General features: G+C 37.1%; 1 pseudogene; it reads right to left on the reverse strand.

Moving 5' to 3' along the window:
* Nucleotides 1-6,178: 6,178 nt before the first annotated feature.
* LOC113272397 lies at nucleotides 6,179-8,534 on the reverse strand (annotated as a pseudogene).
* Between the last annotated feature and the right edge of the window lie 4,642 nt (nucleotides 8,535-13,176).

The raw sequence follows: 13,176 nt of genomic DNA on the forward strand, positions 1-13,176 counted from the left end.
GCTTTGTTGGATTCTATTTCTATGTTAGATACCGATAGATGGAAATCTAGGTTTGAACCATTACTAGCTACCAAATCTACCTTAATCCCTTATTTCGAAGAGCCTAAAGATCCTCCTAAGTTGGACCCCAATTATGCATTTGTAGGCCCATCTGAGATTTTGCATATAACTTCCGATTTGGATAGTGATCATGAGATTAGGCCAGTAATTGTGCTTCAACACAATAAGGAAACTCTAGGGATGACCATAGAGGATATGAAACATATAAGTCCTATAGCTAGTATATCTCAAAATAATTTAGAGGATGAACCACCTGATTATAACTCAGAAAAAGCAATTGACCTTTTTCAGGAACCGGATGGTCTAGAAATTAGGAATATTGTGACTAGTTTATCTAGAGACACCCAAAACTCTAAGTTTGGGGGTAGTGAACTAGAAGAAGCTCTAGAGTATTTTAAATACTCTCCGGATCCGGAAATTCAAGCCATAATTAAAGGTCTTACGGAGAATAGTGATTACCCTAAATTTGGGGGTAGAGATTGTCAATTATCCCCATAGAAGTCCCTAACTTGGGACTCAAGCCTAGTGCATCTGAGGTATCGCTTGAGTCTATTCAGACTCCACAACCTGATCCGCCTAATAATGTCCAGGAGAAAATCCATATGTTAGAGACCCATTTTTCGGATGAATCTGTTTGCCGAGACACTCATATGAAGCCCAAGTGGGCACCTCAGATAAATCCAGTTGTCTTGCGAGAAACTTTAGTTCAGGTTGTGCTCTATCTGCTCATTTTTATGATCTTGAGCATTTGTCTCCTATTCGTGGCAGTTCTATTTGGTCTTATGGACCCACAATTGTTTCGACTATTGGTATACGACTTTGGAAGGTGACAATTCTTTTAGAGGTATTTGATGTCTAGATAATGACTATAAATTTAGCATTTACTGGGAGGCTCCCGCGTTCATGTGATACGGTAATATCCTTCCTTATTTCTTTTCCCTCCAGTGGTAATAGTTTCTCCTTGTTCATGCTTCTAATTTCATCTTTAGAACATTGAGGACAATGTTAGATTTAAGTTTGGGGGTGGGGAAGAAACACTTTTTGTCACCTTTTCGCAATAAATAAACTCCAGAGCTTAGAAATTTATGCCTATTGAGGATTGCACTAACTAATCTAAGTGGATGGAAGCATGTTGGTTGTAGGAGTTGAGGAACCAATCTGATTAGGTGGAAACATCTAGAAGAGTCTATTCATAAAAGCACAGAGCTCAGGTGTTAGAAATAACATGATAGTTTCACCATATCTCGTTGAGTCCTTTTCACTTCTATTTTTATTTTTCTTTTTAAATATGTTTCTAAGTGATTTGGTGGGGCTCACGATTCAAGTTGTTACCAATGCTAGGGTGAATTAGAGTGATTGAGATACCATAAAAAAAGAAAAAAAAATTGAAAAAAAAAGTTGAAGGAAAAAAAAAAAGAGAGAGAAATTTTTTTGAGACCAGGCCATTTGACCAAAAGGAATAAATTCAATAAAGTCGACCACTGGTACCCTTGTATATGCCAGCTGTGTTGACCTAGAGTTAGGATTATCACTGGTTCCCTTGTATATGTCAGTTGTGTTGATATTAGTCAGACTAGTATCTCAATCTATTAGGATAGGTTCATTTTGGAGGAGGCCTTCAGACAGATATGGGAAACGCCGTTCACTTAGTAAACATCAAAACCATCTATGTTTTTCTATATCCATCTCTTAATCTTTTCATGTGATTAGTTTGACTCTGAATATGATGTCCATAGTGCGACTATCTGAGTAGAGCTCTGTCACTTATATATGAATTTTAGTATGCTTGAGTGCAAACTCGTGTACATCCATTGGAATTTCGCATCAGGGTACTTCCTCTTGTAGTCAATAAGTATGCCAACCAAGGAGATTCTTTAGTGCCTTCCAAGGTTCGTTGTAGATAGCTGGGGTCTGGAGTATTAAGGTTTTGTGGGTATATCTCTAGTAAGCCCTCCCGAGACTATAACTCGGCCACTAGGACCACCTAGGGGTTTAAAGGCTTATTGCATACGCTAAATGCAATCGACGATGCCTGTGACAGTGAGTTAGGATTTTATTTTGTAGTTTTGATTTACTCGGGACTAGCAAATAATAAGTTTTTTATTGCTTGGTCCTGCTGCCCAGGATGAACGCCACAGCTTATACAAGAGTCTAGGCATTACTACCAAGCATAAGCAAATCTTTTCAATCACTGGGATCACCAATAATACTGCCATTTCTCTCTTGGCAGAGAGGTGTGTGTTTTAACTTTCTACACTCCTTTTTCCTTCAACAGTTTTATTTGGAAACACTACTACATACATGAACCATGCAATCTTGTTTGCAGATTGCAATAGCTGGTCGCTTCCTTGATGAACAGCCAGATATTGACCGGAAGAAAACTCGATTCTTTTTTATATTTGGGAACAGAAGTCACCGTGCTGTATGCCTAGGAGAGTGGGTGTTCTCTTGTATACCGATGTCTCGTCTACCTGGAACAGTTAACTTTTATTTGAGCCTCGATGGCACCACTCCCATTAGCCAGATCCTGAAATTCGACTTTCTCTCAACTCCAACTAATCAGGAGCTGTTCTCTACATTTACGGGGTTCCGCCAACAACTATGTCTTGCTCACCTGCTCTACTCTAAAACCAAAAGACTGACTGATCTGTCACGTCTCTCTAATTCTTTTGAGGCAAAAATTATGCACAACCTCGTCTTGTCTTACTGCGAACGCAATACTACCACCTTCATCCGCTCAATTCAAAACCCATTCGGCCTTGGGGAAAGTTTGTACTTGGAGTCTCTTTTGGAGACGATGCTAACGGAATGGATTTATGAGAAGAGATGTACAACAGAGACACTTAATTTTCAAGGTTTAGGAGTGATCCATATGCTGGCTATCTTGGGTTACAGGTCGCTCATTCGGTTGTATTTTGAATCGGGGAAAGGAAAGCTGTCACTGGATTTCGCAGATGTAACAGGCTGGACAGCTCTTCACTGGGCTGCATTCTTCAACAGGTATTAATGTTATACACCCATTTTTCGGATTCTGATGCTAGTAATGATCAATTGATTCTGGTGGGGCACATTGGTTTCAGTTCTCAGCCATAAAACCAAGGGCCAGTTTTGACTAATCTTCTTTTTAGTTTTTACTACCAACATCACTTTTTAGTAGTCAACAGAGTACCTTTGTGATGGAATCTACAAGTTACAGTTCACTTGTGGTTTAACAAGGTTTTTAGAAAAACTGTTGGGTCAGTTTCAAACCTCACCAAAAAAAGAAAAAAAAGAAAAACAAAGAACTTATTGAAAGGATTTTCAGTTTTAACTACACGTGGTAAAATCGCGTTTTTCTTAATAACACTGACGCACAATAAACTTTTGTCACAGGAATCAAATGGCTCAGCTTCTTGTAGACATGGGTGCAAATCCAACATTAGTTACTGGGCGAACTATAGAATTCCCTAACGGACTGACTGTTGCTGAAGATGTGGCATTAGCTATCAACCAAAACTAGTGTACTGTGTATATAATTCATATACCGTAGGATTTCACTTCTAGAGTATTTGCTGAGACACGCATGAAGATATTACGAGGGTGTTAAGATTATCTTTTTCCACTGAACTACTCCCAAATCAACCCTGTTTAAATTTATATAAGATGTTCGACAAAACTGAGCAGTTTATAAGATATTTGACAGAACTGGCTTAAGATGGGACAGTCTTAAATTTTGATATGTAGATCAAATTCAAGATGGATATCATTGATGTTAGATAAATAATAAAAACAAATCAATGATAAAATAAATCAATCAAGAATAAATAAATAAATCTACATGCCAAAACAATAATGGAGACGATGTTTAACGTGGTTCGGTCAACTCGACCTACGTCCACAAGCAACCCCGTAGGGTGAATAATAATATTGATCATCATAACATTCTGAGATGATTTACAATTACATTATGACTCTTTATTTATAGAGTACTAATAGTTAATATAGGATATTATATTATTCTCTATAATATATACCCTAATTAACTAGAATATGAGTAATAGGAAATTACCTAGATATTTGACTTGTCTAGAAAACTATCTAAATTACACAAGATCTTTTTATTCTTGGAAACTTAACTAATCTCCGTCGATCTTCTGATAACTTGAGTCCTGATCACTTCATCTTGACTTTGACTTCAGTTTGAATATTGTATGGTCTTCACTTCACGTGCCACGTATATCATGGTCACTTGACTTAACCTCCACTTCACGTGTCTTACTGCACAGTTACTTGATTTAGTCTTCACTTCACCATATAGTTTCCTCGGTCCTTTTCTGCACCTCGGATACTTGTTTGTATCTGCTATATATTCTAATACCCCCCTCAAGTTGGACAAGCAGAGAAACGTAGTGTGCAACTTGGACAATTGAAGAAAACTTGTGACAAAAATCTGTACTTCACCTTCGAACAAGACACTTGATCTTCGGTTGCGGCGCTTGAAAATTGAAACAAACTCAATAACACTGCAGAATATACGTTTTGACTTCTGTTGAAAATTGTCTTGACTTGGATAAGTTTGGTGAGGGTCCACGGTCCATACACTTATTTATTTATTTTGAGAATTGGCTCGTTTGGCCACTGGATTTGGTTAGTTAATACTAACCATACGAAAGACTTCACATTGCATCAACATTGAGAATCAGCTCTCTTGGCCAATGGATTTGGTTAGTTTAATACTAACCATACGAAAGACTTCATGTTGCATCAACATTGAGAAATATTGGTAGGCGTCTAGGAGACTTTTCAAATGAAAAAGATTCTCCTAAAGGAAAATATTGTGCAAAATCGTAATAATTATTATTACTAAAAAATATGATCGAAAATAGGAAATATTTTCGAAAATAAAAGATAAATATTTTATTGAATATCATTTCATGACATAAAGATCTCTCCAAGATTGGCAATTAAAGAAATTTACCACTCTTAGCGTCCTTAAATATAAGGAGAAATTTTACATGGTAAAGATACAATATAATCTAAAATAAAGATAGAAATATTTTATATTGATTTTCGAAAACACATAAAATATTTTCAAGATAACCCAGAAGCGGGAGATTTTCGTCCTTAAATGTAAGGAGATATTTTTATTCCGTAAAAAAATACGGTGTGATGTGCATTAATCCTAAAAATATACCACATATATGAAATTATTTTTAGATGCAATAATCATAAAATATATCGTCAATGCGGAAATACTTTTCGTGAAAGGAAGACATACTTTTGCATAATATCCAGGCAAAATATTTTGGAAAAGAAATATCATTGGATATATTATAAATGAATATCTTTCGGATAGAAAAATACTCTAGAGAGTAAATCAAAATAGGATATACAAAAATAAAATTATTTCCGAAATTGATAGTGAGTTCAGTTTTATACCTTTTGGATAAAAACCAAAACAGAAAGGGAATAGACGATCTCTGATGCGAGATGTAATAAATACACCCAAAATGTACAAAGACTCTTGTTGGGTATGAATGAGTTATCGGTCAACTAAACAAATGTTGACTTTGGAAAGAATGTGATGCAAATACATCATTATCTTTGAAAAGAAATTTGAAGAATATATTTGCTCATAATTATCAGAGCTAAGAATATATTTGATATACCGTGGTATATTTTAAACAGAAACTTTTCTTGAAACTAACATCAATTTTCATTTTTATATGAGATAATAAATGACAACAATGAACTTTGATATTGAAGACAAACAATCTTCCAAGAACACATGTCATAACGTTAATGAAGTTTTCATTAAGTTGATGATCATCCTCGAACAAATTAGGAATATGCAATTTTGTTTGGACGATAAAAACAAATATAACAAATTCAGAAAAGAACTTTGTTACATATAATTGATCAATTTTTTTTTTTAATGTTCAGTTTAAAATGAAATTATTATTGAACATTAAAATATGTTGTGGAAGCGACTGGATCGAGAGCATCGCTGCTCTGATACCATCTTAAATTTGATGGACTAATAGACAGAATCATATAGACTCAAGTAGATTGTAGTAAGGATGACCTACTCGTGAAGGCTTATATAACTAATCATGGAGCTTGAGCAAGCAAGGATTGATTATACATGGACTCGTACATCAATCCTGGTGGTGCAAATTATAATGTAGGTATCAAGTTGATAGTTAAATGCAAAGATATTACCTTTGATAGCTACTTCGGTTTTTGCAATTGAGTAAAGCCTCTTCCGCTCATCCAAGATCATCTTACTAGGAGGAAGCAAATCAAGAGGATTCTTTGCCTTAGGCTTTGGTGCCTCATCCTCCCCAGGGGTTTCTGCTGCTTTAGGCTTGCCAGACTGAGTCTTCGGTTCACTTTCTGCCTTCGCTTTTGCTGCTTCATTAGTCGGAGTAGGACTTTTTGCAGATGGAACTGGTGGAACAGATTCGGCCTGCTTTACCTCGCCCAGTAATTTGATGAAAGTTGGTTGGTTAACCATCTATCTTTCAACATGGGGGAACTCCGATGTAAAGCTCTTCGTCATGAGATAACGGAACCCCATCGCCAAATTGCATGTCATGTTAGAAGCAAGATACGAATTCAAAGCAGTCAACGCTCTCTTTAGAGCAGCAACGGAAGCTTCCTCAACCTTGTAACAGGAAACAAGCATTCCAGTTGAGTTCATTTAGCCCATTAGTAGCGAAGGAGGTCCAGGTGGAACAATGGAAAACTGAAAGAAGCTTCAACTAACCAGTGGTATATATGGAGCATGACCAAATCATGGATACAACCAACGGTAAATATTAGCATCAATCTCCAATGAGGAAAAATCAATCCATTGCTCAATATGACCCTATTTCAAGGAATACCAGACAGAATAGCTCATCAATTATCATACTAAGATAAATGACGAAAAAGAAGAAGATTGAGAAACAGCCCATCTGAAAGCCTATGCCTTACATATTCAATCAAGGATGAACCAGAGAGAGGATTGTCTACCTTCAAGCGAGCAACTGACGTAAAAGCAGAAAACAGTAAATTGCATACAGGTTTGCTAAGCCATCACCCCCTAAGTTGAGAAAGGAAGAGGGGTGCCTCACTATGGTATTACTCTTAAAAACTGGGCCATCCGGCGTTTCCAGTACAGGAACCTACAGCCAACAAGCAACACAAATAAAGATGAGAGTGAAAATAAGTAGTACAAGTTTCTCACTAGACAATAACAATGTACCTTTCCAATTGGGTTCATCTTAAGAAAATCGGGACTCTGTGTGGCATTCTGGACCACTTCCATATCAACACCAATGTATTCTGCTGTAATTCGCCCCTTCAAGACATTTTTATTTGTGCCCGACCCGTGTAAAATCTACAAAATAGTGTGAACAAATAACTATAAATGAATGCAAAAGAAGAAGTATAAATGAATGCAAAAGAAGCCTAGATGAGTTTGCAAACAATGATGGCGATCACAAAAGATACCGCACTGAGTACTCAATCTGAAACATCAAATGTACTATAAAAAACTCAAATCAAATTTGCCTTTCATTTCCCAAGTTTAGCATGATAGCAGCAAATCTAGTAAAAATTATCAGAGGAGACATAGCTTAAACAGTGATTTTTGAACTTCGACACTAAATCTAATCTTAGCAAATTGAATACATATCTTTTTTTTTTAGCTAAGTCAATTGAAATACTTCAATTGGGTGTCAAATCTAACCAAGGAAGCTTACTTTGATTAGAATCCCTAAGAAACCTAAAGGCAATTAACAATAATGAGATCTCAAGAGATTTGTTAAGGAAACAGTAACTAAATTAGTCTAACTGGCGGACAGCCTTGGACTCTTGCTAGATGAATAGCTTGTGTCAGGGTACCGACCATAAACTCGTCATAAGCCTATGGGTAGAACTCAACTTGAAAATCGGTTGACTAGATGAGGGAACTCATTGACTTATAAACTACTAATTAAGCCCCATCTAAACAATGTGGGACTAAGGTCCCAACATCCCACCACACTTCCAGACCCAACGTCCTCGTTGGCCCATTCTATCGACACTGACCCGATGGTAGCCCTTTCTCCTATGGCGGCTTCACCCGCCTATCAGTATTCAATGCGGGTGACAATTACGCCCATACATAGGTGCCCCAACACTTTAATCTAGCCTATAGGTCACCCCTTCCGTGGAGCGGGCATGGGTCGTGGGGGTTGACTCTGATACCAAATGTTAGGGTACCGACCCTAAACTCGTCATAAGCCCATGGGTAGAACTCAACTCGAAAACCGGTTGACTAGATGAGGGAACTCATTGACTTATAAACCACCAATTAAGCCCCATCTAACCAATGTGGGACTAGGGTCCCAACAGCTTGAATCAATGATGATTTGCGCTGGTTGAAAAGAGTTAACATGAAGTCAACTTACAATACAGATCTTACAAATAAGTTGAAATTGAAATACCTGGGTGGATTCAGGGTTCATAACTGGGAATGTAGAGAGTGGTCGCGAGTTCGAGTCTCGTCATCTTCTTCATTGAACGAGTTTCTCGTAACATTGAGCTGTCAGTATAAAAATCAAGGGAATTACGAAAGTAGAGTCGCAGAGGAACCAAAATTTTCATTTGATTTATATGGTGGTCAAAGAGGAAAATCCCGAACAAGAATAACAACAAGTTACACATGCAAATATAGTCCACTTGGAAAGATAACCTCAATAAAGAAGAAAAACCAAAATCAAAATACTGAAATTGTTGGAAAGTTTGGGAAGCAAGTTTAGTTTAGTTATTATTGACTGAAGAGTAAAAACTGACCAGACAATCGCACTATAAATTAGTTGATAGAGGATCTGAAAGAAAGAAGCAACACAAGTCCAGAAGGTATTGAATTGGGAGAGAAATGGAATCAGCAAAGAAAGAAGCAACACAAGTCCAGAAGGTATTGAATTGAGAGAGAAATGGAATCAACATAAGAAAGACAAGATAACACAATGGAGAGAATATCTATAATGAATCCATACAAGATGGGAAAGTTTCAGCTTTCTCACAGGGTTGTATTGGCACCGTTAGGAAGGTTAAGATCTTATGGTTACCTTCCGCAACCATATGTCGTCTTGTAGTACTCTCAGAGAACCACATATGGTGGATTTCTCACCTCAGAAGCCACTACAATATTTGAAACTTCTCTCGGGTAATTTCTACAAAATCATCAATCTATCTAGTTTTTATCTACAAAAGTTCTACTAATTTTAACATGATGTAGCCTTTCAAAAATTTACGAGAGATATATATCACTATTTTGTGTTGGTATCCTAGAAATCCTGAAATTTGGACCAAGGAAATAGTGGAAGCATGGAAACTGTCATGGTCTTGTGGTTCATGGCTCGTTTATGTAGGGGCCTGCAACCAACCGAAGGATGTATTTATAATTTTGTTTATCTAATTAACCGTGTCTTATTAGTTAACCCTGTTTTAAGTTACTTTCAGGATGAACATTGACATCTCGAGCACGTGTAAGGTCAGTGTCAATTAAGGTTCAATGTTAGGTCTTCTTCATCCTTAACTAAGCATGTACTTGCATTGAGAGCTTATCATGAAATCGAGTTAATGGAGGAAATACAGTGGTACTGAGTTACTTTGAATACCAATTATAACTATCTTCTCATCTATATTATCCCGTCGAATATCACAGTACATCACATTTGGTATCACCCAGTCGAATCATTTTCTCCCTCTTCGTTTATATCATGACTAGTCCAACCATCAAAGATGTGGATTTTACCACCCGTGAACTGTCACAACTCATCAAAAATCTCACAGATCTACACACTCTTGAAGCAGCAGAACGTACGACAACTGCTCAATGACAAGATACCTTGATTGCTTCTTTGGTTAAAATTTCTGAGGCAAATTAAGCTAAGTTTGACTCTCTTATTCAGGTTCTTTCTAGACCTCAATCATAACCACAAGGCTCTCACACTCAATTTGTTGAGAGTTCCAACCACATTCATCAAAAAAGTAATTTTGGTAGCTTCTCTAAGGCTCCAAAACTTGATTTTCCTATATTTACTGGTGACAATCCTCGCAGTTGGATTCATAAGTATGAGAGATACTTCAAGATCTACTCAATTCTTGAAGATCAGAAGATAAAAATTGCTTCTTTGTACTTGGATGGTAAAGATGATTCTTGGTTTCTTGATTTCCTTACTGATAAAACATCCATCTCTTGGTCTGTTTTTGTTGAAGCTATATGTAATCGTGTTGAAGATTAGAAAATTATAACTCTGTGGGTTGTTTTAACAAGTTGTCTGAACTTACATTTGTTGAGGATTGTTTTGAGCAGATTGAACAATTAAAAGCATTAATGTTGAGTAAAAACCCTCATCTTACTGAGGAGTACTTTTTACAGAGCTTTATTAGTGGATTGAAAGAGGTTCTTAAGAGCTCAGTTCATATGCACAAGCCTACAACTCTCTCTCAAGCCTTATTTTTAGCTAGATTGAAGGAAGTGGCACTCGCCTCTCAACATCAACCTTCAAAACCCATTCCACTTAAACCACCTACAACTACTCCTACCTTCAGCAGATTTTCTACCCCCAAACCAGTTCCTCCAACTTCCACTTTTGGAGCTTCTACATAAAATAATTCAGCTCCTCCAAACCTACCACCTAAAACTCCTTATATACCACCCATAATAAGACTCTCTTATGAGCAGATGAGTAAAAGAAGATCCCAAGGGCTTTGCTTCAACTGTGATGACAAATACCAACCATGCCATGTATGTAAATCACAACAATTATTTATGATGGTAGCTGATAATGAAGTTGATGAAATAGAGCCTCCACCTACACAAGTCCCTCTTGAAGATTATTTAGTTGAATCAGACATGGGTATCTCTCTTCATGCCCTTATTGGCAATGTCAACCCTGACACCATTAGAATACCAGGATTCATAAAAAATCAAGCTATTACTGTTCTAATTGACACAGGAAGTACTCATAGCTTCATTGACTCTGCTCTTGCAACTCAAATGGGGTGCCACCCTGCTGCTCACATGTTAGTTACTGTGGATAATGGAGCTAAAACTACAAGCAGTGGGGTCTTCCAACAACTATAATGGACAATGCAAAACATCAATTTGTTGCTAATTTGAGATTACATCCTAGGTGGTTGTGATTTAGTTTTGGGGGATGAATGGTTAAGAACATTAGATGATGTTACCTTCAACTTAGCTAAACTATCTATTTCCTTCTTACATAGTGTCAGGTGATCACTCTACAAGGTACTTCATCTAAGACAACTCTCTTGATGCTTAGTAGCAATGCCATGAAATTTTTTATCAAAAAGAACACTCCATCTTTAGTTGGTCAATTTTTCTCTATCTTTGTATCTCCTATACCAGCTGACATACCACCACCAGTGCAAGACTTAAAACACCTTCACTGATGTTTTTGAGTAAGCTCGCTAGTCTTACTCACCTTTGTTTTGCTGATAATATTTTAGTGTTTTTCAACGGTAGAAGAGCTGCCGCCGTTTCGTTAAAGGAGAACATTTATGATTTCTCTACTTGTACTGGGTTGAAAATGAACCATCATAAGATTTCACTTAATTTTCTCCTCTGTTGTTGATGATGATTCTTTAAGGGAGACTGTGCAAATTCTTGGTTGTTCTTCTGATAAGTTTCCTATTAGGTATCTCGGTATTCCTCTTATGTCCACTAGATTGTCTTATAATGATTGTCTTCCTTTGATTTCTAGAATCATCTCTAGGGTCAAGTCTTGGAAAGGTAAATCCCTTGCTTATCCAGGTAGACTTATGCTTATTAAAACTGTTCTTGCTGGTATGGCTTACTATTGGTTGTCTTGTTTTATTCTCCCTAAAAGGGCTCTTAAGGAAATTGAATGCATTTTTAAGAGGTTCCCTTGGGCTGGTAATGAGATGGGGAAGAAGCATTGTCATGTTGGATGGTCTAAAATCAGTATCCCTTATTAAGATGAAGGGCTGGGAGTCAAGGATATTGAAATCACTAATTCTGCCGCCAATCTAAGGCACGTGTGCGATATTGTGTCAGGTAAGCATCCTAGTTGGACAGAATGAATGTATGCCATATGAATAAGAATTTTTGGTCCATTACCTCTCCTCAGGATGCTTCTTGGAGTTGGAGAAGTATTTTATACCAAAGAGAGGTTGCTAAGGATTTAATTGGCTGCATTTTGGGTAATGGGGAAGATACTATGATGCTTTCTGACAAGTGGGCACCCCAAAGGTCAATTGATTAACTGGTCGGATGAGAGATTTACTCAGAACTTTTTTTCCTAATGGTGATTGTAAAGTGTCTAATTTTATATTAAGTGATAGGCGCATTTATGTGTCTATTTTGATCTCAATTACATGTATTGTTATTGCTCAATTTTGTACTTATTTAGTTATTTATGTCTTTGTAGGTGTTTTTGGAGAAATAAGCTTTTGCAGAGAAATTGGCTCGAAAAGTGGTCCCTGACGACGTACTACAAACACCCGGGAAGTATGTTGGAGACGCCCCAGAAAAGTTATATTTACACCCCAGATGAATTGCTATCTACACCGCCAAATGGATAAGGGGTACCCAGTTGATAAGGGATGACCACTTGATAATCACACCCCTGGTCCGGATAAGGGGAGGTCATCCCCTACCTTTTGAATTTTGGAAGTTGGCGGGAAATTTGTTAAGCAGCGAGAAAAATTTAGGGTTTGATTTTTAAGCGATCTTGAAGGAGATTCAATCGCCATATAAAGTTGGACTAGACTTGATTTAGCTAAACAGGGTTGGTATGGGTGTTTGGATAGACTAGATTGGGCTTTATCATTGGATTCTCGATAAACAGGGAGAAGAAAAAAAATTCACCGGCGAACCTTCTGTTTTGGTTTTGAACGAAATTTACTCGAGTTCTCACATGCAGTTGGATTGGTATTGAGTGCTTATGATTAAACAGGAAAGGTAATGAAGTTAGTTTCGATAAAAAAAGGAAGTTTATTCTATTCACCGGAATTTCTTTACAACAGGGAAAAAGAAAAGGTTATCGGGATCTCGTTGGTATTTTTTTGGAAGTTACGTGTAGAATACAATCACCTAGGATTTGTTCTGGAGAT

The sequence above is a fragment of the Papaver somniferum genome, chromosome 4 (assembly GCF_003573695.1).
Source record: "Papaver somniferum cultivar HN1 chromosome 4, ASM357369v1, whole genome shotgun sequence".
NCBI lineage: Eukaryota > Viridiplantae > Streptophyta > Magnoliopsida > Ranunculales > Papaveraceae > Papaver > Papaver somniferum.